General features: G+C 39.5%; 1 protein-coding gene and 1 long non-coding RNA gene across 3 annotated transcripts in view; one reads left to right on the top strand and one right to left on the bottom strand.

Annotated features, from left to right (window-relative positions):
- HDAC9 (histone deacetylase 9) overlaps positions 1 to 25,171 on the top strand; it is a 479,837-nt gene that overhangs the window by 291,652 nt on the left and 163,014 nt on the right. The window lies entirely within an intron of this gene.
- Positions 1 to 25,171, bottom strand: part of LOC310895126 — a 34,900-nt gene that overhangs the window by 3,787 nt on the left and 5,942 nt on the right. The window contains exon 2 of the long non-coding RNA XR_014580470.1: positions 4,941 to 5,091. This is a non-coding gene — a long non-coding RNA (uncharacterized lncRNA). The remainder of the gene's footprint in view (positions 1 to 4,940; positions 5,092 to 25,171) is intronic.

Genomic DNA, 25,171 nt, shown 5'->3' with positions numbered 1-25,171 from the left:
TACCCTGTTTTTGTCTTCACTGGCATTCTGAGGTATAATCTATAAACATTACTCCCAAGCACCAATCTAAAAATGTTTACTTATTTCTCCCCCTTACGAACACTTCACAATTTGAAGCCAAAATTAGCTAAGGCGAGTTAATTTCCTTATTGTATTCTGTCCCACTAGCAGCATGTCCTACTTATCCCACTTAAGGGTAGTTTGTTTGCTTTTCATTTATTTGTTTAGTTTCTGATTTCCTTATGCAGTTCCCATCATTTGGGTGGTAGCAGTGCTTCTGTACCTGGTTTCTCAATAGAAGAATATAGTGTAGAACATTATATGCTAAATTACTGTTCAGGCAAACAGAAGACAAGCATCATAATTTTATCTTCTTCACTGCTCTAGTGGAATCCTGTTGATTTTTTTTTGTGGCATTTTATCATTGCAATTGATAGACTGTGCTTTGCGTTTAGTAGATTGTGCGCTTTGCATTTTTTTTTTCCTCTTATAACTCAGCCTACTTTAGAATTACAATAAAAGGAAAAAAAAAAAAAAACAACACAAGAACAACAACAAGCCCAAAACACATAGCCAGTTGCAAGGCAGAATGGGGGATGCTCTGGGCTTCCCAGCCATGCTCACTCATTCTGCTGCACAAGGGGTATCCGCTATGTGTGCCCTGCTTTCTGGTCCCCTGGACTCAGGTGTGCTCCTGTTGCTTAGCTGGCCCCATACCTCATAAAGCCCATACAGGCTGACTTTGGCCTTTAATGCTGGTAGTGAATGGCTACATGTAGGCACACACAGCTATTAGAGACCCCAAGGGTTGCTTCAGCAGCAGCTGAAAGTTAAAGGGTACTAGCTCACTAACTTGAAATCATACTTCAGCAGTGCCTAGTTCTCTGGGATGACTACATGGGGACCTTAATAACTAGAGTTACTTTGACAGTCCAGATACTTACTTGTAACCAATTCAGTGCCTTAATTAGCTGATTAAATGAGATGGTTTGAATCTGGCTCAGCACCTTTGTGGCTTTGGTTTTACTTTTCCATAGTTGCCATGAAGTATCTCTGTTGATTCTAACAGTACATAGCCCTGAATCATAAGGGAAGTTGGCTGCACACTTGGTTCTTCCATGTTGATGGCGAGTTGCAGCATTTTTGACCTTGATAAGTGCTGTGAAGACCCAGAAGGGAAATGAGAAATGGAAATGTAACTTTTGAATGTCAGACTTCTAAAGAAACCTTCCATCTTCTCTACTCCCTTCTGCCCTCCCTAAATGATGTTGTAACCACAAGTCTTTCTGATCTGTACTAGATCAATTCACTTTTTTTCTTTTCCTTAGGCTACCTTAGTCATCTCCTGTAACTGTGCAGCCAGTAAGAGAGACACTAACCTTGTACTGTAATGTCCTTCTTCAGTTCTGTGAGTGCACAGGCCCAGTACAACCCCCAAATAATATAGGCTAGCATTAGGATTTCTTTATTCATACCTGAGCCTTAGACTATCCTAGGGAAGGAGTGGGGAGGTTGGAGGGAGAGAACTGTGGTGCTGGATTTGTTTTGTGAAATTTTTTCATTCTTTTACATAAGTCTCTAAATATTTAGCCAGCTTTGTGTCTTCTTTGCTCTTAAGGGTCTGTCCATAAAGTTTTTGACTGTTCATTATCCAATACTACGGGAAGTATAATTCAATTTTTTAATGCCAATTCTATGTGAAAAGGCATAATAATAAGAATTTCTACAAGTAATTGGCCTCTCCCAGTTGGATGTGAAAATGATCTTTTTTTTTTCAGAAAGTATCAAATCTACTTAATGCCAAGGAGTTGATTGCTATTTTGTTTGTCTCTGCTATTGTACACTGCAGATGTAGAAGGCAATAAGACTTATTTTATCGCATAACTAAATTGAGAACTGAGATGTCTGAACAACTATATGGCAAATGTTTTATCAGTACATTACAAAATAACAAAGTTTTTCATTTCACTGATAGCAGCACAGAATAATGTTGATAGTGCTTATATTTTTTGATCCCAAATTATTGATGCTTCTTTTCCTCCTTCAGATACTTACGATATAGTATTTTGGTACTGCACACTTCTGTCAGTGAAAGCTGCTGGGGCAACACCAGGCAAAATTACTTAAGCAGGGGTACATAACTAGCATGAATCAAAAGCCTGTAAGTCCAGATCCCAATAATTATCACTTCACATTTTGACAGTCAGATGATATTACTTTCATACCAATGGGCAATTTATCATTTCCTGTATCAGACAGCATGGTTTTTTTATTATTATTATTATTCTCATTGAAGAGGATTATGTGTTCTTAGAAAGCTACTTCTTTAAATGCTTTGTGTTTGGAAGAGCTCTGTTCTGACCTCCAAATGTTTTTCTCTCTCCCTGACAGACAGGCGCATGCACACACACAAGTTTTCATTTTTTCCTTCCCTTAAAATATGACAGTGAATACATGCACTTCTCAGCACACTGCTGACTAAGTCTTAATAAAGCTCCATTGGTTAATGCCCTGGAAGAGCAACTCAGCCTGAATGCCTTGGAGACATAGGTGCTCTAATGCAGAAAGCAGTTCATAATCTGTCTCCTCTCATGGCCTGGCCTGTGACCTTTGGATCCCCAGGAGGCCGAGGAGGTCTTTCTGCTCAGACTGCCCGCATTTCCTCAGCAAAGAAGCTTGTGAAAATTGCAGCTACAAGAGTGCAGCAATGGTGAGGGTTTAGCAAGGTACTGCTCACCTAAAGCATTTTGTGAAGTATTGGTCTCCAATGCTTTCTTTAATCTTTTCCTTTTGCACCCATTGAGAAGGGTGCTGGGATATTTTTAGGTGGCAGTTTGCAGATTTTAAAGCTGATTTCTATTACTGAGCGGAGCCAGAAGTAGCACTGGGCAGAAACGTTGAAAAATGCTCTTCCCCATGAACAGAATAGCTATAGAGAACAGCTGTTCCTAAGCTTGCTTTCCTAGATCTTCCTCTACTGAAAATACAAGCTTAAGAGTCACCACACACTAGAGAGCTCAGTCGCTCAGCCACCTGACCGCACATGGGAACAGGTGGTCATCAGGGTTCCCTCAGTTCTCACCTGTTCTGATCCATTTTGACACCTCACCTTAGGGCATCACAGGTGCCAACAGCACATCCCTTGACATCTTCCTTTCTTTTCTTTATAGAATGTTTTCGTTCTCCATTTACCTGCACTTGTGCAGGTCTTTTGTCATAGTTTCCCATTAGCTTCTGTGTAAGTTTTAGTTTTCTTAAGCTACTGATTTTATGCAGAGGACTTCAAATCAGTCTCTGGTAGTGTTTCTGACAGAAAATCAAATTGCAGCACTGAATACAGGTGCCATCACCACAGGTTCAGCCCAGGGATATCTCACTTGAATAGCTCTGCTTTGGCTGCTTCTGCAGAAAGTAGGCCTTGTCATGGATTCTGCAGACTTTGGTCAAAATACATGCAGCATTAACCTTTGTGAAAAGATACTGTGAACTAAACCGGTCGGTTATAGAAAGGAATCAGTGTTTGGTTCTCCTTGCTGTCATGGCCATTTAGTGTCATTGCGAGAGGCTGAATATTAACTTATAGACAGATACTCAAAAATTGGTAGGTACATTAACAGAGAAGGAAAAATTTTTGAAGCTTTTTACATCTTACCAGGATCGGCTCTACTGTCTTTACATGCTCTTTGTCAGCATGATTGATAGCTTCAGCTCAGAATTAAGAAAGTCACAAGAAAGAATGCTTTATGTTTGACACACAGCAAGCTGCTATTGATGTACTGCTGGTTCTCCCACCTCCTTCCCCCTCCCCTCCCCCCCCCCTTTAATATAGATGCTAAGTATTGAAAAGGGAAAAATAATCGTGGTCAGGTGAGGTGCTTAGAAATGGAGGAGGATTTATACCACCACTTAAGGCAAGTTAGAAAATGGAGATGCAGTCCTGCTGAAGTTGGTTGCATTCAACCTGCAGAATTGTGTAAGTGCAACAGTAATTTATGTCAGGAAGGACCAATATATATATGATACTTCACTCCTCCATGTTACGCAAAGCTGATTCACTGTACTAAGTGCTTGGGCCCAACCAAACCAGGAGATTCAAGGCCTGCAGCTGACTGCAGGGCTGAGATACTCCATGCAAAATAAACTGAAAAATACAGTCTTGCAGCTAGATACTCCTACCAAAACTGAGAACCTCCTCTGCAGGTCACTGTTACAGGGCTGCACCATCACTGGTGAGACACTACCTCTCCAGTTGCTGCCACAGAAACAGCCGCTGTGCTTGGTCCCTGCCTTTAGCATGTGGGAAGCTGTGCTAGAGGAGGTCCTTGGGGTTTATAGCAGGTCTCGGGAACGAGGAGTAGGGTGGATAATTTGAGAGACCAGGGCAGAGGAAAACCAACAAAAACCACACAGCTGTCCAAATTCTTTGGTCTGAACAATTCACCGAGGGCAAAACTAAGTCAGTTTTGTTAACGCTGGCAGGAGCTGCTGGACCACATTTTCAGTTGGCTTCATAGGTCTTAAGTACACAATGGCATTATGAGGACAAAGAAATGCTACTAACTTCACTCCGTGGATTAAGTTCTCTCTGTGCCACTGAAACTGTTGTGGAGGGCCATAGGGAAAGTGGCTCCTCCCAGCACTTGGCTAAGCAGTTAGTGTTGAGGAAGCACCAGAGCCTGAAAATCAGAGCTGCTTTCCAAGAATGCATTTTGCAAGACAAGAAGAACAGGTGCAAACAAAGCTACCCCTCTGTTACTCCCCTTCAGCAAATTACTCCTCACCACGGCCTTCCCCAGCCCCTTCTCCCACCCATGGCCCAAGGGCAGACCTGCAGGCATCCTCAGGTGCATCAGACCCTCTGCAGACCTCTTTGAATTTGCCTTCTGAAGGCCATAGGGGTCTAGCAAAAATGAGATAATCTCCAGAAAGGCCACAATTACCTTCAGTAACCGCTTCTTCACAGATGTGCTGGGGCCTCTTGTGGAGGGACCTGGCTTCTCTGGCAGGGAAGGGACAGTGGCAGAAGGCCAAGTCCAGCCGTGGAGCAGGAAAGCAGGCAGACGATAAGGCATCTTCCTTGTTTTGGCACTTCTGTGGGAAGCAATGGTGGGCAGAGGATGAGGAGAGGGAGAAGAGGCCATAAAACATCCTACAGCAGCTCTCGTAGTTAGGCTTAAGAGCCCTCCTCATCTCAGAGAACAGGTCCATCTCTTCCTAACCAGATCTTTTCCAGATCAAATAATGGAGATTAGTTAGTAAAGAAAATATTCAAAGGTGTATAAGAACAAAAGTTCCAATTCCTAATTGTCCATACCTATTACATCTTGAATCAATAACTTTCAATAACTTGAGAATACTGTAGTAAGTAAAGATTGAGTCAAGCATCAGTTTTCTATCATCATTATTATCCTACCTTTTAAACGTAAGTTTACATTTATTTTTCCAGATGAAAGTCTGTATTTTAATTTCATTGAATTATTATCAATTATTAAACTTAATACTCCAATTCAGTGCTGAACCTGATATCAGAAACTGAATGCTTATCTGAGCATTCTTGGTTAAGGAAATGCATAAAGTGTAGATGGAATATCTAAAATTATTATGAAATTATCCAATACATACTGGACTAGAAAGCACTTTTTTCCTTTAAAATTTAATTTAAAGGACAGCTTTTTTGTGTGCTGAAATGGTTTTCCCCAAATTCTTAATTCTCTTCATGTCAAGAGTATTATGCAGCCTACAGAATTTATCATTTATAGTAAACGTTCCTGTGTGTCACCTCCCAAAAATCTCAAGGACTGGACATTTAATCAGTGACATCACTGTTTAAAAGTTCCTTCTAAACTGATTTGCAACCTCGTTCTTATTGTGCAAAATAATAAAAATAACAATGATTTAATTTGGCACCATCAACCACTGAAAGATGAATCAAAAAGAGATTAGTAAGTGTTCTAGGTGATCTTAACAGGTCAACTACAAGTAAATTCATTGATGACACATGATACCACTGACTGGCAACTCTGACTGTATTATGGCATGGATAAACATGCTGTCTTTCCTAACAACTGCCCATGAAAACAAAGTAATTTGAGATCATGTTGCTGTAGAAAACAACTAAAAATAATCTTTTTGAATACACATTTGGAGGGCCTGATTAATGCAAAAGCCTGAGAGAAATGTGTTAGAACCTCACGTTGTAAGGTACCGAAGATGTTTCTTTTAACTTTACTTGGAGATTTTTTCTTTTTCCTTTGAATCAGAGCACCAGCACTACCTGCCAGTGTAAACCCAGTAATGCTTCCTGGATGTTCACATGCTCAGGGCATTTTGAGCTGTGCCTTTAAAAATAAATAAATAAGGAATGAACTTGTTTGACATTTCAAGCCAATGACCAAAGCCAGGGAGCCAGTTGAGTATGCTACTATATTCCCTTTAACTTTATTTTTGTGGGCATCACGCATTTTTAAGATAGTTATACATTACCCTGAACCAATGTAATATAAAAGATTTACTGTTACAGTTTGTGTGTGGCCAGGCAATGGCATATGGAAAACATGTTTCCTGCTATTTAATTTAATTACTCTAATCACGTGCCAGCCCCGGGCATGTCATTCTGGACCTCTGAGGCTCTTTGTCTGTCAGAGAGATGGACAATATCTTGGCTTTGTTTAGTTGCTCTGCAGGCTGCAGATAAAACCACTGAAATACTGACTGTTTGTTTAACCAAAACTTTGCATTTTAACCATTTGGCTTTGATTTTTTGTTTTACAAGAAAAGATGACATTTTGGCCTTGGTGAGCTGAAAAGGAAATATTAGGGATATGACGAAGAACTGTCACTTTCAGGCCTTAATAGATGAAAAAGAATACTCTAGCCTTCTGGTCAGAAATCAGCTTTGTTAGCAGAAACTTAAGACATGCGTTGCTGTTATTTTAGAGTTGCCTGTTAGCAAGGGCAGCTGGAAAAGTCCTGTTTATAATTGCTCCATTCTAATGTGTTTAGTCCTTCATTCAACTGTTTCAGTAGATTTTATTTTCTTTAATTTTAATAGATGAAACTCTCATTAAGATTCCATAGCAAGTAATCATGCTAATAACATTGCATCCAGGTCCAAGTTAGCTTTTATGTTAACACCCTACAGTGATTTTCATATAAGAAGTAGCTGTAAATTAGAGCTTTAAGTCCTTTGACGTTAAAAATTAAAAGCAGACAGTACTTTGTTCATATTAGAAACCCCGAATCTGGAGAGAAGAGAGAAATTAATCACACACTTAGCTTTAAGTATGTGCTTAACACTACCATTTCTGTCAGCTGTAAGCACGTGCTCATGTCCATGTTTTCCTGCACCCAGAAGTGATACTAAGGAGTACTGTAGTCTACATGATTTCTAACAATCGTGTTGTTGTAAGAAGAAACAATAAGAAGCAGCTTTGAAATGAAGCTAGTTCCATCTTATAAAGCATTACTATGCATAAATAGACTTGTTTATTCTTATATTTCTGAAGACTGAACTAACTTCAGTTACTGTAAGTTTCAACGTAAACGTACTTATCTCTATATATGGTAATGTACTGGTGCCCTGCCAGAGTAGCTCTCAACCTATATTGCATGGAAGAGGGTAGACAGAAGGTCGATCAAATTGTCTCAAGAGGTCTGCACCATCAGAGGAAAACATTGTATGGGATGGGATGAGATGCAAAAAAATGAAAGTGTCCATCTGAGAAGAATGAGACAGAATTTATATATTTCTGATATTTCAGTGTATGATTTTCCAATTGACTTTACTGTTTTCCTGTTTCCTGGCTGAATCATTGAGACATAGAAATAGTTTCTTTTAAGTTACACAATATAGCAATGTATGAATTAAACTTTTGTTACTATATACAGAATTACAGCTCTTGTCCCATTTAGCTTTGAGCTAACCACTAGATGACACTACTTCCCACTTACTGAACAGGTGTGAGCATATGCTCTAATCTTCCCATATAACAGTTCATACATATTTTCTTGTTTCTCACCCAAAGAATATATATATATTAAAAAAAAAAAATTGTACAGGCATTGCCTTTGCCACTATATATTTTGATGGATCTTGTATTTTGTATATGTATATATATTTAGCAGTGTATACACATGTCTTTGCATGATCTATAGAAAATACGGATTATGCAAGCCGCCTTTAGGGTGTTGTAACTTAGCCAGTTGATGATAGCTCCACTTAAAAAAAAAAAAAAAAAAGAAGAAATTGAAGAAGAACTTAATAGGCTAGAGTTTTATGAAGAACATTCCCCCTTCCTCCCCTCCCTGCCTGCCACCCCCAGTGTCCTGAAAAGAAAACAGTGCTAAGATAGTACAGGACATCTCTAAAGATGGGCATAGAGAAAAAAATAGACAGAGGAGTCAGGAATGAGCAAGCTGTACTACTCAAGTCCAAAAATGACAAACTGTGAAGAGAAATAGACACAGAAGCACTGTCATGCTTATCCATAAGGGTGCTGCAGTTTTTACATTAGGGACAATGCACATTTCAGAAGGGTGCGTGGAAAGAGTCCCGCATTTCTAAAAGCCTGATTTTCAGAAATCCAGAAGCTCCAGAGTACTTGCAAAACTGTTCCTCCAAATCACAGAATCACAGAATGGTTGAGGTGGGAATTATGCTGCTAAATGTAACATAATGCAGAAAGGCTTGAGGATATGCAAGTGGAGTGATAGAGCTTTCTGATTAACATATAATACATTTGTTGTACATGTGCTCTAACTGAAATACATACAACCTGTGATATACTTCATTTAAGGAGTATTTTGTACGGCCATAGTAAAAAGTCTTTAAAATTTGCCTGTCCTCTAGTAGTGTAATAAGGTACTACCCATACTCAAAGCAAATTAGGAATTATCTTTCAGTTTACTAATCTATACTGGGAAAAACAAACAAACAAAAACCAACCAACCAAACAAAAAACCACCTTTGTCATGATACACTTGTTTAAAACGAGATCCTTAGTGGCACTATCGGTTGGTAAATCCTCATCCTCTTTCACATTAGCCAAGTACTTCCATATTCATGTTGAAGGGAACCTGCAAGCAAGGAGGGTAAACCTCCTTGCCCGACAGGATGCTCTGCTCTATTTAAATGTCACATCCTATTGCAACCTTTTATTTTAGCACAATTTCTTCTGTTTTAATGCCAAGCGCTGGTACTAAGGTGTGGTAAAGTCATGTAATGTGAAGTCAACACAGTGCTAACATAGCTCTAGAGCAGAAAGCAAGGTACTTCTGCTAATAAACTGGTTTTGTTATATCAAGTTGGCCATGAGATACAAATTCAATTGCCGATTTGTAAGACTTCAAGAACTTGTATTTCCTTAATTATGTCAGTTTATTTGTACCTATGTCACAGTTCAGCTAACACTTCCTGTAGTTCTGTTGGATATTTAGGAATTATATTTACAGATAAAATCTGTCCCATTCAAAACTAAATTCTAGGTTACAAGAGTGCAAATCCATAGTCCCTATAAAAGAACAGTGATACTCCATAGACATAGAACCATATTTGAAAAATTATGCTTCTAAGTCATTTATCAGCAAAAAGAGACATGTTTATCTATTTGCAACCAACAACTTCACTAGACCCATGTAAGAACTGAGATTCTCTCAGCACTTTAAGGGTGTCCAAGTCCCCAGGAACAAAAATGTTTGGAATCAAGAGTACCTAAATTGCAACCATAAGCAATGCAATCAAAATCAAAGGTATAGTTTTATCCTATGCATGTGTTATTTGGACAGGTTAATTTATTGGGGATTATGGATCTGAGGAGAATCCACCTAATTTTAAACATAAAATAAGAGAAAAGCTGGAAAATAACACTTTAGCCAGAGGTTTTGCTTCCTTATTAAAATGCTGTCTTGTATTTAATCTAAACAAGTGCAATTACTTTTCAGACTTGGATTTCCTCTACAAATTTTGTGCTCTTATATTTCATTTTAGATGGGACATTTATGCAAATTGCTTCTTTTTCACTGATTTCCTGCAGTTTCTTAAATTTGTCAGTAAACAACCTTGAGCCTCCCTCCGAAGACTGTTTAGGAAAGGAACAAGCTCTCTTCTATTTGTGGCTAAGCATGAGCTCCAGGAAGGTTAGCTGGAGTATTCAAAATAAGGCAAAATAAGAAATATCTTGCAAGACAAGCAGCATATCTTCAGACCTGAGTCCGTGACACACTGTGCTAAAAATATCCTGTTGATTCATAAACTACCTGTGCAGGGCAAATTCCCTGCTCAGTCTCATTGTAGAAGCACACAGTGTGAGGTTATACATTGCTTTTGAATGGCAAGAGGGGGGAAAAAAAGTTTTAAATCACTTTTGTTCTCCTCTGACATAAGGACTTTAATGTTATATGACGCAGGAAAAGCTATCCTTCAGAGCTAGCCTCTTCTCTGGGCTGTGAACCTTAGGAGGAAAGGAGCTTGGTCAAACCTGTTACACTTATGGACGAGAAATTATGACCTAATGGCATTTCACACTCGCTCTGTAGCATTCCTAGTTAGCTGGATCAGAGATGGCAGCAGGAGAAAAAATAAATAAAAAAATCTTTCCCCAAGAAACTTGAAAGGCAGCAAAACTACCTCAAAGGACAAAGCACCTGAGCAATCAAATGGATCTGAACCGAGTTCAGAAGGTGGAAAGTAACGTATGCAGTTTTGTACAGCCCTGGAGGTAAACCATTTATAAACAAATACTTCAAACTCTTCCTTCCTCTCTTACTCCCATGCATTACTGAGGCAGCATTAGCAAGAATTTAGGAGGGGTACAAAAGGTGACTGAGGGAACAACCAACCAGCCAGCACCCAGGCTTCAGGTCTGCCTGGGACACACGTGCCTTTTGACAGTTGCCATGAAAGCTCTCTGCATATACTCCAAAATCACTCTGTTTGGATTATCATTTTAAGCGCCTTCCTAAAACTTCTGCTTGTGTGCTAAACCAGAATATGTATTAGAATAATCTACTATGTTACAGACTATGCTAAATTCCAATGCATAGTATGGAGCAGTGCAGTTCAAAGCATTTCTCCTTATTTTCAACAAAGAAAAAAAAAAAAAGTACCCTCCTGTGCCTAGCTCTTCCAGCAGTTTCCACTGAGGAGTTGTTAGGAGGAGTTATTACTTCCCCACACCTTCTGCAGCGTCAGGAATTCCTTTTAGACTAATCTGAAGACAAAACCAGTTGGGTTTAAACAAAGTCCTATGACAATTCAATCTGATTTTGATAGATACAATTTTGGTCTTGCGTTTTCAAACCTACATTTTAGCTAAGGCAGTAATGGGGAGTTTCTTCCTGACATTGAATCACGTGCGGTGATAGTTCCTGCAAATGTCCTGCAAGACATGTTTCTGAGCTCACAAGGAATGCAAGAGACCACACAGGCAAAAGGAAAACACACTAAAAGACAAACAAAACAAAACAAAAAGAAAAGAGTCTAACGAAGAACTTAAAGCCAAACAAACAGGAAACACGACCAGCAGATACAAAAAATAAAAGGATTCAAGCTTGCTAGAAGGAAGGACTTGAACTGTGAAAAATGAAAGATAGACCTGTATGAAACTAACCTAGTGAAATGTTTTGCACCTACATACAGCACAATGCCTTTCTAGCAGCTGATCGTTTTACTAAAATTGTTGTAATAGCTAGTTTTACACGCCTGAGGTAGCAAGTAGTGTCCAAGGCAAAAGATTTATGGTTTGCTCTGGATATAATGGTATGAGAGGAGCTGGCTGCCAAACGGGCCTGTGATTTGAATAGGGCGCCTTTGGTTTGGTAGGTGGTGTATTTGTTCTGCGGCTGGAGTTCACTAGAAGAAGTTGTTTGATGCACTGGCCAATGATAACTATCTTGGGAGAGGGAGAAACCCAAAGCCTCCAAGTTTCAAGGAGAGAACAGAATGAAGTACTTGGGAATATGGAAAAAAAAAGGAAGATTACAAAGTCCATGGCAACATGAAGTAGATCAATTCATGGGGCACTTTGTGGTTTATCACTTTAAAAAAGATTTATTGACCCCACATCTTGGTAATTTTTAGTATTAAATTGACCTCTTTTGAAGACTAAGCTGCATGAGAAGACGAGACAGTAGTTTTGGAACAGAGCCTTAGAAATAACACTGCTGGTTTGGCTCTGCTTCCCATATTGTTGCTTAGCTTTAAAACTTTTCAGCAGGACTTCAGTCTAGTGACCAGCGTGAATCACTGTGGAGTAGATTAACACAGTGTTTTCCCAAGTGTCTAATCTCGCCTTGGGATCAGAATACAAACATGAGCAAAGCATCCTTAAGATCCAAGGAGTCCTCAGAGCAAGCCTGCAATTCAGCCCCGCCAGCCTTTGTGTTTCCTCAGGCTCCTCGGCATCACTTCGAACTTCCAGAATTCTTTGAAAGTCCTGCTCTGACTGAAAGCTTTTCCTTTGCACACTGAGCACAGCTCTCAGCTTGCCTGCGAGAATGGTGTTATATGTGTAGCACCTTATCCTAAAAACCCCATTTGCTGGATGAACTCTTCCTTTCAAGCTTGCTTTTTATTGCTAGAAGGCAAGTTTTGGAGGAGCTGTGTCTGCATTCTTTCTCTTGTGCTTGATGATTTTTCTGCTATTTTAACACTCCTGAAATCAGGGAAAAGCTTTGCACTTCTGAACCAGCTTCAGAGGGAATGGCTGAGAGACACTGAAAGTTTGCTAATCTGCTTGCATACTGCTACAAGAAGGAGATGGGCCTAGTGGAATCCAGATTAGGCTCTCATTGAATTGTTAACCAGCAAGTTCCTGGATTTGGCATTTTGACATCAAGAGATTGATCAATGCCATTTAAAAGTATTCTGTGGCCTGTGTGTGAGGATAAAGAAATATCAAACGCATTAGGAAATGTGGCAATAGGCGGTTCCAAGTCACTTATGTCAAAAGGAACTTGCACAAGAAGGGACAACAAGTAAGATCAGTAGAAACAGTAGAGCATGCATAGAAATGAAGAAGGACCAGACAGTCATTAGGTATGCTTCAACCCAGTTCAGGTCATTGGCCACTACTATCTATATAAACATCTCTACTGTCATTTTAACCTTAAAGTAAAAGCACTGATGTGCTTAGGCATCTATTCTGACAGTGCCTACTTACCTGTATGTATGTGGGTGTCTTCCTTAAAGATTAATACAAGTAAAATGCAAGTGTGTTCTCTGATATCTAATGAAAACTGTTTTGTGTTTACTTACGTAAGCACAAAGAATAACAATAAAGAGGAGCTCATGTATGAGAGGAGTCCATATAACTAAAGATGGAAAAAGCAGGCCCACAGACAGCCCCGTCACGAGGGGTGAGATGTGTCAGTTCAGGATTATTACATGCTTTTTTCTATATTAAAGGATGATAGTCTTGTTCAAACGGAAAGCAACAACAAAATTTGTATGTGAAATTCCTAGCTTGCTGTAATAAAAGATTGAAGTGAATGTTCCTTAAAACAAATCATATAGGAAATTTCCAACCACATTTTGAATATATTACAAATTAAAAGGAACACACACTTATGTATGTCACTCCACCACCTTTTCTCGTGTTACAGTTAGGTCAGAACTAAAAAAATAATAAATAAATAAATACAGGGACTGCAGTAAGTACCATAATATAAAATTACATGTTGATTTTTCCATGGGCTATTAATATCTTGTTACTGTGAGACTGTACTGGTTGGTGGTTTCTGGCTTAGTGGTGTTTGGCTTGTAGGTAAAGGAAAAAAAGAACAATATATCAAGACCTCCTCCAACAGGAATACTGACCTCCAACTGCTATTTTATGTAACTTATTTTTGGTTATTTCCACATTTTTACTGTTAATAGAAGCTGGAAATAGCATTTTATCTTCTTAGCCTCTACACATTTTTGTGCATGCTCAAAAAATACCTGCAGAAATGCTTTTTATCTTACTTACAAGTTTCACTAGTATCAAGATCAAGACTGTCTTAGCTTCTGGAACCCGGGTGGAATTCCAGGAGACATTCCACCGGGTAATATAGTAGAAGATGTAAAATTGCCAGTAACGGGGAGAGAAGAATTTTCTGCAGTAATCAGTCACAGGAGAGGGTGGGAAAAGCAGTGTAGGAGCAGTGCCTGATGTATTCTCTGAGGGCAGTGCCTTTTAGACACTCCTAAACCCACTGAGTCATAATCCACTGATTTCCTTCTCCCTCTCTTTCAAAAATAATTCTGCTCCTAAATATCTAACAACAAGCTGTCAAAGAAGTTCCATTTTTAACACAAACCTGAACTTCCCTTTGCTTGTGAAATGATTCAGAATTAGGAGACTGAAATATTACCATGTAGCTTGTAAAGGTTAGTGGTATTTAGTTATTGATATAAAAACCCCAGTGAGGGATTGCACTGGTAGGGGGCTGCTAATCAAATACAGAACCTTTCGCCTTTGGGTCACTGGATCAAATCTGTCTCTTGTGAATAATGCCCAAAGCTAGCTACAATTTAAGTTTTTGGTGCCCTATATAAATGAAATATGTAGAAATTAGAGATTGCAAAGACCTGTTAAAGCTCACAGCCTGTCCCCCTCCCAGGGCAGAATCATTCTCTCTAGCGCATTTCCTGATTATGGCTATTACCAGTTCCTAGTAGGTCCTGTCCACATTGCAAGGCAAAGCAGCTGGTATTAATTGCTATCGACATTTAACTGGGTCCTCGTGGACTCCCTGCCCTGGCACTGGAGAGCTAGGAGGGGTCTGCAGGCACCTCACTGCTGCTGCCTGCATCTGCAGGCAGCACTGAGCTGCCTGGGGTCGGGGAGCAGGCCAAAGTCCCAGCTTCTTCCCACCCTGTGCAAAATACCTTATAATACAGGGGGATTACTGAATCTCATTTTCATTGCCTCACTTATCCCCCTTTAGAAGTCCTACCAGGGTCCCTTCCATAACCAAACAGCTGCAGGTCATAGTTCCAAATTGTAGGTCTGATGGATTAGTTCAGGTAGCTAAAGAAAAGGCCAGATATTAGTTCAGACATTGATATGGACTAAAATTTTCCCAAAGTTTGGAAGAGATCAGTGCAGAAAGGCTTGCTTGGGGCTTCTTTTTGATTTAAATGAAAAGGTTTGAACCCTATTATCTTTTACAACTTCCATTTGCAAGTAATTAACTATGTTGCAGGATCTCTGTTATTAAGTGCTAGGAACTGCATACTGGCAATATTAATGCTACTCGTGTAAGGTATTTAATGACACCCCGAAATAAGCTAGTAGCAGTGGCCCGTTTCAAAATAATATAAATATGTCATAACTTAAACCATTTCTAAATCTCAAGACAGGAGCCCAAGTGGGTCTACTTTCACTCACCTGCCTTTGAGTGCCTGAAGGTGCAAGTTACAACACAGACAGTGTGGATTCTAAGTGGGATTTCCTCACCACTCCTACTTTTGGCCACATGTGCCTGTCCCACAGCCTTTAAAATCCAATGTTTCCTGCTAAAGATGCTGGAAATACAAATGCAGCCTTGAAATCAGAGTATTTTTAGAAAGAATGCTGAGTGCTGTTTGCTCCCTCAGTGCACCAAGCCTGCAATGCCAGAGGAGGGTGATGTGGTGGTGCTGCCCTGCACACAACAACTTAGTGCCCGGCAGGTGCTGCTGGGGCTTGCTGTCACCTCCCATGTCATCATGCATGGTCCCCATCTGGGACTCACAAGTACCCCATAAAGTGCAAGTCTCTCCATCAGCAGCGTAGCCAACTGCTGCTGCCTTACTGGAGTCAACTCATTTCTGAGATTCACAGTGCCAAAGCTTCGGCTGCTGAAAAACTCGAGTGATCATAAAGGAAGATCCTTTGGGCTTCAGAAATTTTACAATCAGGAGGTTTAAGAAAAGTAGCAAAGATTTTAAAACAAAAGAGCACCAAACAGGAAAAAAGTTGTCCAAAACATCACAGTGAATTTGCAAAGGGGACACTCCACACTTTTTCCAAGAAAAAGAAAAGGAAAAAAAAAGAAAAATAAAACAAAATATCCTGTGTTGTGAAATGTCTTTTTAAACACAGATTTAGAGAATGAAATTGAGGGTTATAAACTAGTAGCCAACAAAAGCAAGAAAGGCTGGAATGTTGGTAACCAATTGCAAAGACAGGATCCAAGCAAAACATCTTGAATTGCTAGTACTGTAATAAATTACAGTTTTCACTTTTGTATTCTGCAAGTGAAAACAGCACTAAGTCAAGCCTGAGAGAAGGAGAGTAACGGATGACCTTTCTAATCCACCCGCACCCAGTACAAGTAGAGGAGCTCCAACATGGAGCAGTGAATACTGAACATGAAAATAATAAGAAGAATAATGCCCATCACTGCGTGAAGGGACAGATTCTGCTCCCATAAAATGGGGTTCCTGTGTTGCTGAAGAGTTAATTGTCAGGTAGCAATAGATGAAAGGCAAACCAGACTCTGGGATGGTCTGCTATGGTAGCTGTTATCTCATTTTCTTCCATGGATTAATTTTCCCCTCTTTAACTTTAATTAGATAAAAGTCCAGGGGTGGGAGGTGGCCCTGGAGTGCTCAGAGGGCAAGAAGTGGTCAAGAGCTGGTTTCTCTCAAACTTTGATTAGCCTATTTGATAAGTGATACTAAGCACCCCAATTGGTTAATGAATGAGGGGTTCCCGTGAGGTAAGTGGCTGGGAAATTTAGCCTCCCCCACCAGGGCAGCAAATATGTAAACTCCTGTCCTTCAGTTAGGTGTCTACTGTGGTTAGGACTAAGAGTGATTTATGTCCTATCTGGGTCCTGGAGTGTATCTACATTGATTGACTCCCTTGATCTTGACATCAGTCACTTGGACTTTCAGAGAAAGGGGGAACGTAGGAGATAATGAAAGCTACATTAAAGAAGACCTTACCATTTATGTAAACGTTATTCTGTCTTCAAAGGCAGAACTATCTTTCAACAGAAAGGAGACTTATTTCCTACTTGAAAATATTAGGAAGAAAAAGATGCAATATTTAATATTGCATAATATATAATATTGACCCCCTAGCTTTAGTGCCAGCCTCTACCTTTGTTTTTTTTTTTTCCTCTTTTTTTTTTTTTTGACTACTTCGCATTATAGTTGCAAGTTGTACTGCATACTGCTTGAAAGTAGTGGTGCAGACACCCTAACGTCTTGTGCAAGGAGACATCACACTCTCCCAATGGATATAATCAAAAAATACAATGAAAAAAAAAAATGAAAAGAGAAAATTAAGAGTTTAGAGAGTAGAAGTGTAGAGAAAACATTTAAAAAGTTCACACATTACTATTAAATGTGGTACTTTCATACATACAAGTCCATGGCAGTATAAACCAGAACATTCAAATAAATCTAAAATGAACCTCACAAATGATCCCCTAATGAATACCACCTACACAATAAGATTTCTCCGGCTGGCTGCCAGGCTCTCCGGCTCTCCTTAGCCCTGAGAGCATGGGGCAGATGTGGGGCATGCTGGGACTGGGAGGGAGCCAGCAGTGTCCTCACCCTGCTCCACAGGTGAGCCACCAGGCCAGGTGCAGTATGAACATCAATTAAAACAGCATTTTTGAAAATGCTGCGCAGACAGGTAATTTGTGGAAGGTTGAAAATATGCACAAACTCACCTGTGTAAGCATCCCTAATTCTGCTACAGATCATCTTCCCTAAGAGAGATGCCTACAAAGTTATAAGAGCATCAGACAAAGCAGAGGAAGAACGGTTATTCTCCAAATCCTGCAATATTAGATTTGGGGAGCTTTTGCTGAAATTACAAGGAGAGCAGTTTAAAGCAGACAAGAGTATTTCTTTGCACCATGAGTAGTGAACTTATGGAATTTGTTGCCGCAGGAGACTGTGGAGGTGCCAGCAGTTCAAAACAGTAGAAGACAAATACATGGACAATGGGATCATAGATAGTAAAGGGAAGAGGCATGGATGTGTCTCTGACATCTACAGAACAAAAATTCGGGATGCTAGGAGAATATGAGGGGAGTGAATTGCAGAGCCAAGCTCATGCGCTTGCATTAAATAGCATCCCCTGTTGCCATGGTCTGAGACAGTATTCAGCTCAATGGGCTGGTCTGATCTAAAAATCTGATTTGGCTGTATCTAGTGCTTCAGTCATAGCCAAACTTAGATTCTTCTATTAAATTTATGTTTTTTTTTTTTTTTTTTTTCTGTCTAGCTTCAGGGTAGAGCTCATTTCTGCTTTCTTTTTCGTAAGCCATGAATTAGTCTCCTGAAGACAAGCTGTCAACAAAACAAGTCCTTTTCTTTCTTAGCTATGTCTTCCAAAAAGTTTAAAATCTGTCTACACTACATGCAAAATGCAGTAGCTATATTCCTAAGAATTTTAGGCTGTCTTAGCAATGGATTAAAAGTGCTAGTTTACAAATTGGAAGGTAGAGAATTTGTAGTCTGGAATTATCTTATTAAATAGGTCAAAAATTAGGACAAGTATGTAAAACTGAGTAATCAAAGTAAAATGAAAAATCTGTGGCAAATCTTTGTATTAACTCTTACGTTTATGTGGGAGGACACATGAAGAAATTCTTAGTTGCTAAGTCCTACATGGCATGTTTGGTAACTAGCAGTAATAACATTTGTACTTCTAAATGGAATACGATTCTCTGTCTGGGAGAAGTGGGCATTAATATGTAACCTGCAGAGCTGGGATATTCCTGTGGCACTGAACAATTTCTTTGTATTGAAAAGATTAGAAAAAATATACATAGCAAGGAGATAAAGTTTTCTTACTCTTCATCTCACACTGAAGAGCTTTCCTATTCTGAACATAGAAACACAGAATTTCATCATTTCAGGAAAAAAAGTTTTATTTTAGCAGCAATATGGGAGCACTGCTAATCAAAAGAAGTCCCCAGAATGAAGTGGCATTAATATGCCTGGTCAGAACAAGGTAGTAGGCAGTACAGATTGTTTCCTGGACAATATCTCTGGACAGATAATATCTACAGAGTGGTATCTGTAACATTATGCTAGTTCTGTTATGTTCCTTGTCCTTTTTTCTGCACCACTTAAACAAACAAGCTTACACGTGTGAAACCCCCCCACCTAAAAACGACCTAAAAAACCCCACCCAACATATCTAATAACTGAAGCACAACCACAATGACATGGAAAAAAAATTCTATCCAAGGAGCTGTTCTTGAGGTGTCTCCCCTGTGGGTTAGGGGGGTTTAGCTGTACTTGACTTTGAGGTTTAGGTTCTCACACTTCCCTTCTCTTAAATAAACAGTAGTTTCTGGCAAATCAAAGAAAACCACACCTGACCTTACATTTATACCTGTGATTTCTTTAGGTCTGCAATGTTATCCTGAGAGAATAGAGACCCTTTAGCAGAATTCCTTGATGGATTTATTGCCGCCTTCTTACAGAAATAAACAAACGCGACTCCTACACCGGAGCAGCTGAGCTATGAGATCAGCTCTGTGCTGACAGTCAGCCTCTAGATCAGATTATGAACTCTTCACTTGGTAATCAAAAATCCAGAGGCATATTGCCATTCCTGAATTACAGTCCTCAAAACTCCTAATTGCTCTGTACCGGGCAGGCAAATCCCTGTCACCAGCCATCAGAACATCCACTGGGCAAACAGCCCAGCTAAGCAAACAGTTTGGTCTAACATACACACGAGCCGACAGCGTTAGATGAGAATCACACATGTGCATAAAATGTGCTCTAGAAGAAAATGTCTAAAGAAAACTGCATTCATGCTTTGTCAAGGTTTAGCATATACTCAAGGTGATAAATCATCCGTTTCTCCTCTCTCCATCCCCCAGCTGCACAGTGACTAAATACCTCTATCAACCAAGCCTTTTAAGTTAAATCAACCTTTTAAAAATTCCTCTTTCTTAATGCTCTAACATGCATGGGTTCACAAAATTAAATTACAATATTTTTTATCTGTTTGGGATCAGAACTGTTTCTTCCTCCTTGTGTTTACTTTCCTTCAGTAGCTGACATCAAAATGTTTTCTGGAATGCTGGGACTAAATAAGTTATGCTTAACTCAATATCTAATACAAATAGCCCTGGGGAAGCTCCAGCAACACAATCATAAAAGCTACAGTTTCTTTTAATAGCTTGCCACACTTTGCTGATATAGTATTTCTCTAATCACCAATCTTTACGTGCCTTCCTGACCTTGGAGCTCTCTGTCCAAATGACTTTGCGGTATCAAAGGCTCGTGTCATTGGAAGAGTGAATGGCTTTCATTTTTCTCCCTGAAACTTCCGGTTCCTGGCATCTGCAAAGAATTATTCCAAGCAGTGTTTTGCTGCCTCGCGGCCAGTGCCCTGTAGTGGCCTGCCTGATGGAAGTGACTTTTCCCCAAAAGGTGACCGTGGTCAGCGGTGGGCGGGTGCCGCCGCCGGTGCGCAGTCAGCCCTGCTTTCTCAGCTGATTCTGCCCGGCCATCGGGCTACCGCAAGCATCGTTACTCTGCAGCAACTAATTACCATGTTTTTTGAAAGGCAATAAATAAAGAGGGCATATACTGTTTTATAGCAAATACAGCAGTAAACAGAAACCCTCCAAAATAAGCATAGGTTCAGAAGCCTTAATATTACAACAAAAGCGAAGTCCAAAGTTTAGAAGCGTTTAAACAAGTAAAGGGTCCCTCCCTCTCATTGCAGGGAGACCTAGGGAATCACTCAACAGAAACTAACTCTGTATAAATGTCTAAAAAGTCACAGTTGTGCTGCTCTGACCATTTCTAGGCCATGACAGTCAGTGGCTGGATCCAAATTCTGTTACTTAGCCTGTGTGATTTGTCTCTGTTAAAGCTGGAGATTCTTGTTCTCTCTGTATAGCCGCACCATCCAGACCCCCATCCCATTTAATTTTTTGCTCTGGTTTCTCATATCTCCCCTCCTTTTTATTTTTTAAATAAATATGAAATGCAATTGGATCTATACTGGTAGTTAAAATGCTAGAATAAACTAAATGAAACTCATAGCTTTTGGGGGGAAGGAATGGATTTTAATTTACTCCCTCCCCCCTCCCCCTTTATTTTTTAAGTGTATTCTGGACTTAGATCCACAACTGCAGTTATGCACCCTTAGTTCTGAGCACTGAACCCTCATGCTGCAAAGGATAAACTACTTGAAAATTCAGTAGCTGGGCTAGATAAAGCCAGGAAGAGATAAGGTGACACAAAGGCTTAGAGATGTTAGAAGACTGGTGTAAGCTCATACAGCTGATCAGTAACAGATAAAATTTGAAAATCCTGCTTTTTCTTTTAAGAGACAAGATTAAGACAACATTCTTCAGAGATGGATTATGTATTTGAATTACTTAAATTAAATTTTAATTCAAAGAATGAAAACAAAACATCTTCAGAGATCCAAATCCTCCCAAAGCAACCTAACTTGACCCAAAATTTATTCAGAGCTTTCAGACTCTGGTGCAACTCTTTCAGCAGCATGGCTCTGTAACCTTTACTAAATGAAAAGGAGAGGCTATTCTGGCCACTTTCTCCCTTAGGGGAAGGGCAGCCACTAGGGACATAAACTTTTCAAAGCCATAGGGAGCCAGCCATCACGCCCTGCTCGGGACTTCTCACTGTCTTTGTTCTCATTAAAATACAAACATTAGGTGACACAGCTAACGTCTCAAGTTTAGGCATCAAGTGTGCGCAATGGTCGCTCCATTCAGAAGCCTTCTCCAGCTAATTAACATGCTTATAAAAATTCATTAGAAGTCTTGCGACTTCAAGAACCTTCTCCCTAAAAAATGAATACCCCCCCCCCCCCAAACTGTTCAGGATGTAATGTATAGAATGTAGTGTATTACTATAGTGAGGAGTATTGCTGTATGACAGCAGCAATCATCAAGGCTTAAAACCAGGCTAAGGAGGAAAAAGTAACAGAGCTGGATCATAGCTCAGACGGATGCCCCATCACATACACGGGGAAAAACAAAAAACAACCCTGTCTCATATTTCCAACCATAAAGTAAACGGCTTCTAAATTCTCCATAGACTGACTAAAAATAAGGAAAAAAGGCCAGGTAGCAGCAGTCAGATTCTTCTGAGTTAAATTATATCCACGTGTATAGCACATTTCAATGTCCAAGGAGCTATTTGGATGTGTGAATCTGACCTTTGATGAAAAACAGGGATATTTCTAAAACTGTCATTGGAAGTCAGAAGCTCAGCCACAACCTAACATATTTTTTCCCTTTGTAAATGTTATTATTAAGTGTTTAATTGCTTAATAGGTTTTCCTACAGAGAGCAGCAAAGAGAAACACCAAGACCCATAGTCAGGGGGCTTCTATAGAGGAGGATTTTGAGAAGGAGAGAAAGAAGGAGCTGGCCTTCTGTCCTGAAGATGTTTAATCCTTCCAGAGGCTGGAAAGAAAACAGACTGGATATACCCAATAAGACTGGGGACAGCAAAGACCCCAAAGACACAACAGCTGAGAATTTTCTGAGGCTCCTGTGCCACAATGGCACTATGTAGGTCACAGAGACCATCAGCCTTCCCCTACTCACCCAAGCTGTTCAGCATCCACTTAAAGCTATGGAGCAGGGATGCACTAATTTGTCACAGTTCAGTGCCTAACAGCTATAATATTTTTATAGTTTCCATTGCTCTGACTTTTCTCCTACTCTTTCCCAAATCCATCACAAACAAAACAACTTCTGACTGTACCTCTACTACTATCTGTTACAATAAGAAACCCTGAAAACCACAGTGCTACATTATTTCCAACTTAAAACAACCAGAAATAGAGACTATTCTTGATGTAATGCAATTATTACAGATGTAATGGTTAAAGGAAGGACTTAGAAATCAGGATATGTAATCACAATTCACTTTGGATTCATAATTCATAGTCTTTCTACACCTTGGTTTCCTGACACATAAAATATTCTCTATGTAGTAGATGAATTACAATTTATTTTCATAGGTTAGCCTTTTATAGGTTTGAGTCAAGTAAGCAATACATTTGCGTGCATATACACAAAAGTTATTACAGAGGAAGAAAGAAGGAAAAAGACAGGAAGTATAATAGTATATGTATTCCAAAAGAAAAAAAAAAAGAAAACCCTGCATCTTATGTGACATATATCTATCTGAAGGTAAAAAACAGACAAATATAAAAACAACAACAACAAAACAGTCCTAAGAAATTATGCCTGAAAAAAAAGATTTAAAAGCTAATAAACCACTGGCAAATCAGGAAGCACAGCTACAGTCCTGCAACACAGAAACAAATATTTCCAAGCACAAAATGATTTCATTTGTCACAGGCCACAGATCTAGAGGTATTTGGGGACAGCTATAATGTTATCTTGAGTGAACACAGGGCCAACATAATTAGGAATAAAGAGGTAAGAAGCAAGGGGAATTGCCTGCGTAACTTCACTTTGCAAAATCCTCCCATGGAAGGTGGCAGGTAGGAAATCTGTATAATAACAAACTTGTCACAAGACAAGGCCAACTAAATACAACAATTAGAATTAACATTCTGCTTTGACTGGTTCCCTGGATTACTCCTCTCCCTCCTCCAATGTTTCATTCAATGTAGTTAAAGCTGTGGTTATTGATTTTCTGCAATATTTTCCAGTACATTTTTTCCCCAGGATTGTGTAGCTGCAAGAAGACTGTCTCTTCTTTGTGGGCATTGCTTTAAGAAGCAGCTATTGAAGTGCCAAACCCTCCTCACAGATATCCCAGTGAAAACACAGACTAAATTTCTTGGTTCTCCTTTAGTCTACGTAGACTTAGACCTGTGTAAATAATCCAGTCTGGCCACAAAAAATGGAGTTACAATGCATGTAGTCATATAATTATGACCTTCTAGTGAAAGAGATGACCTTCTCCACCAACTGTCAGGTCCTTTCTTTTGAGAATTACTGGAAGACCTCTGCTCTTTGACTGCAACCACACAGCCAGGATGCTGGATTTGGGCTTCCCAGCTAGCTCATCTGCCCCTTCCTGACTGCTTGTGTTCTTCCTGCTCATCCACTGACTCCAAGAGCATCTCTGGCATGTCGATGCCCTTCTAGAGGTGCTGTGGAGCTATGCTTAGGGAGGTGCTTTAGGGACTGCACCAGCAATGGAGCTGATCTTCCTATATATACAAATTGAGATACCACTATTTTAGCTGGCCTTTAAAAGAAAGGCCGTGCTTCTGAATACTTAGCAGACATCCCCTGAAAAATTAACTTTTTTTTTTTTCTTAATATAGAACATGATTTTTGTTTCATATTTAGGCAGTCCTGAACATTTTAATCAATATACCTAGACTTCTGTATTTTCTCTTGTCTCAGAAAGGATGAAAATCATAGTAACGAGTAACAGGGCCTAGATGAGGAATATACACCCCTGGTCTCTAATTTTTGTCCTCTGATCTCTTAAACGTGCAAACTTATTTTCCTGCAGGTGAATCCTGTATGCTTTGAATCAAGATCTCTTCTTGATAGAGAAAAATACCATGTTGGCTAATGCAGTGGTAAGATCCTTATGTAGCATGATCAAATCAGTGAACCAAGACCCAGAAGGGCTGTACTGGGACAAATATTATTTCTCCCCATTTCTCTTCTCCAGTTAGATTTTTTTCGTAGTTTTGTGATTTTTGCTCTTGCAGTTTTTATAATATCTTATGATGGACAAGGATTCTGATTACATGAACTCATGAAAGACTCCACTCTGTTGGCAAATGAATAAAGGCAAAACGGAACATGGAAGACAGTTGACCATACAAGGAAAATAGCTTTCAAATTTTAAAAAACAGAAAAAAATATGGAGCGTTATCACAAAGATGACAGGGTAAGGAGAGAACAGAAGAGATCACAGCTTATGATGTTCAGTCCTTTAGATTCTGTAATATTGCTACCCCTCTCTTCTTTTTAGGTGCACCAAGACCTTCACACACCCCTTGTGACAGCAGTGTAGCCCCTAAGTTCTTTTTCAGATGGGACATCTTTGAAGTACATTGTGATGAAGCAAGTTCATAGTTCAAATCAATTCATTCATTTTTCCCATGAAATATAATAAGCATTATGGTCTTTTTGAATTGTACTTTGCATTTTGAGGGCCAAAATTTTCTTAAGGAATGAGAAATTGGAGAATTTATTTTGCAGTCTGCATTATAAAATTAGTGCTGTGTTAGCACAT

Source organism: Anser anser (assembly GCF_964211835.1).
Source record: "Anser anser genome assembly, chromosome: 2".
NCBI lineage: Eukaryota > Metazoa > Chordata > Aves > Anseriformes > Anatidae > Anser > Anser anser.
The sequence above is the reverse complement of the archived record's forward strand: the minus strand, read 5'-3'. Positions and strand labels throughout refer to the sequence as shown.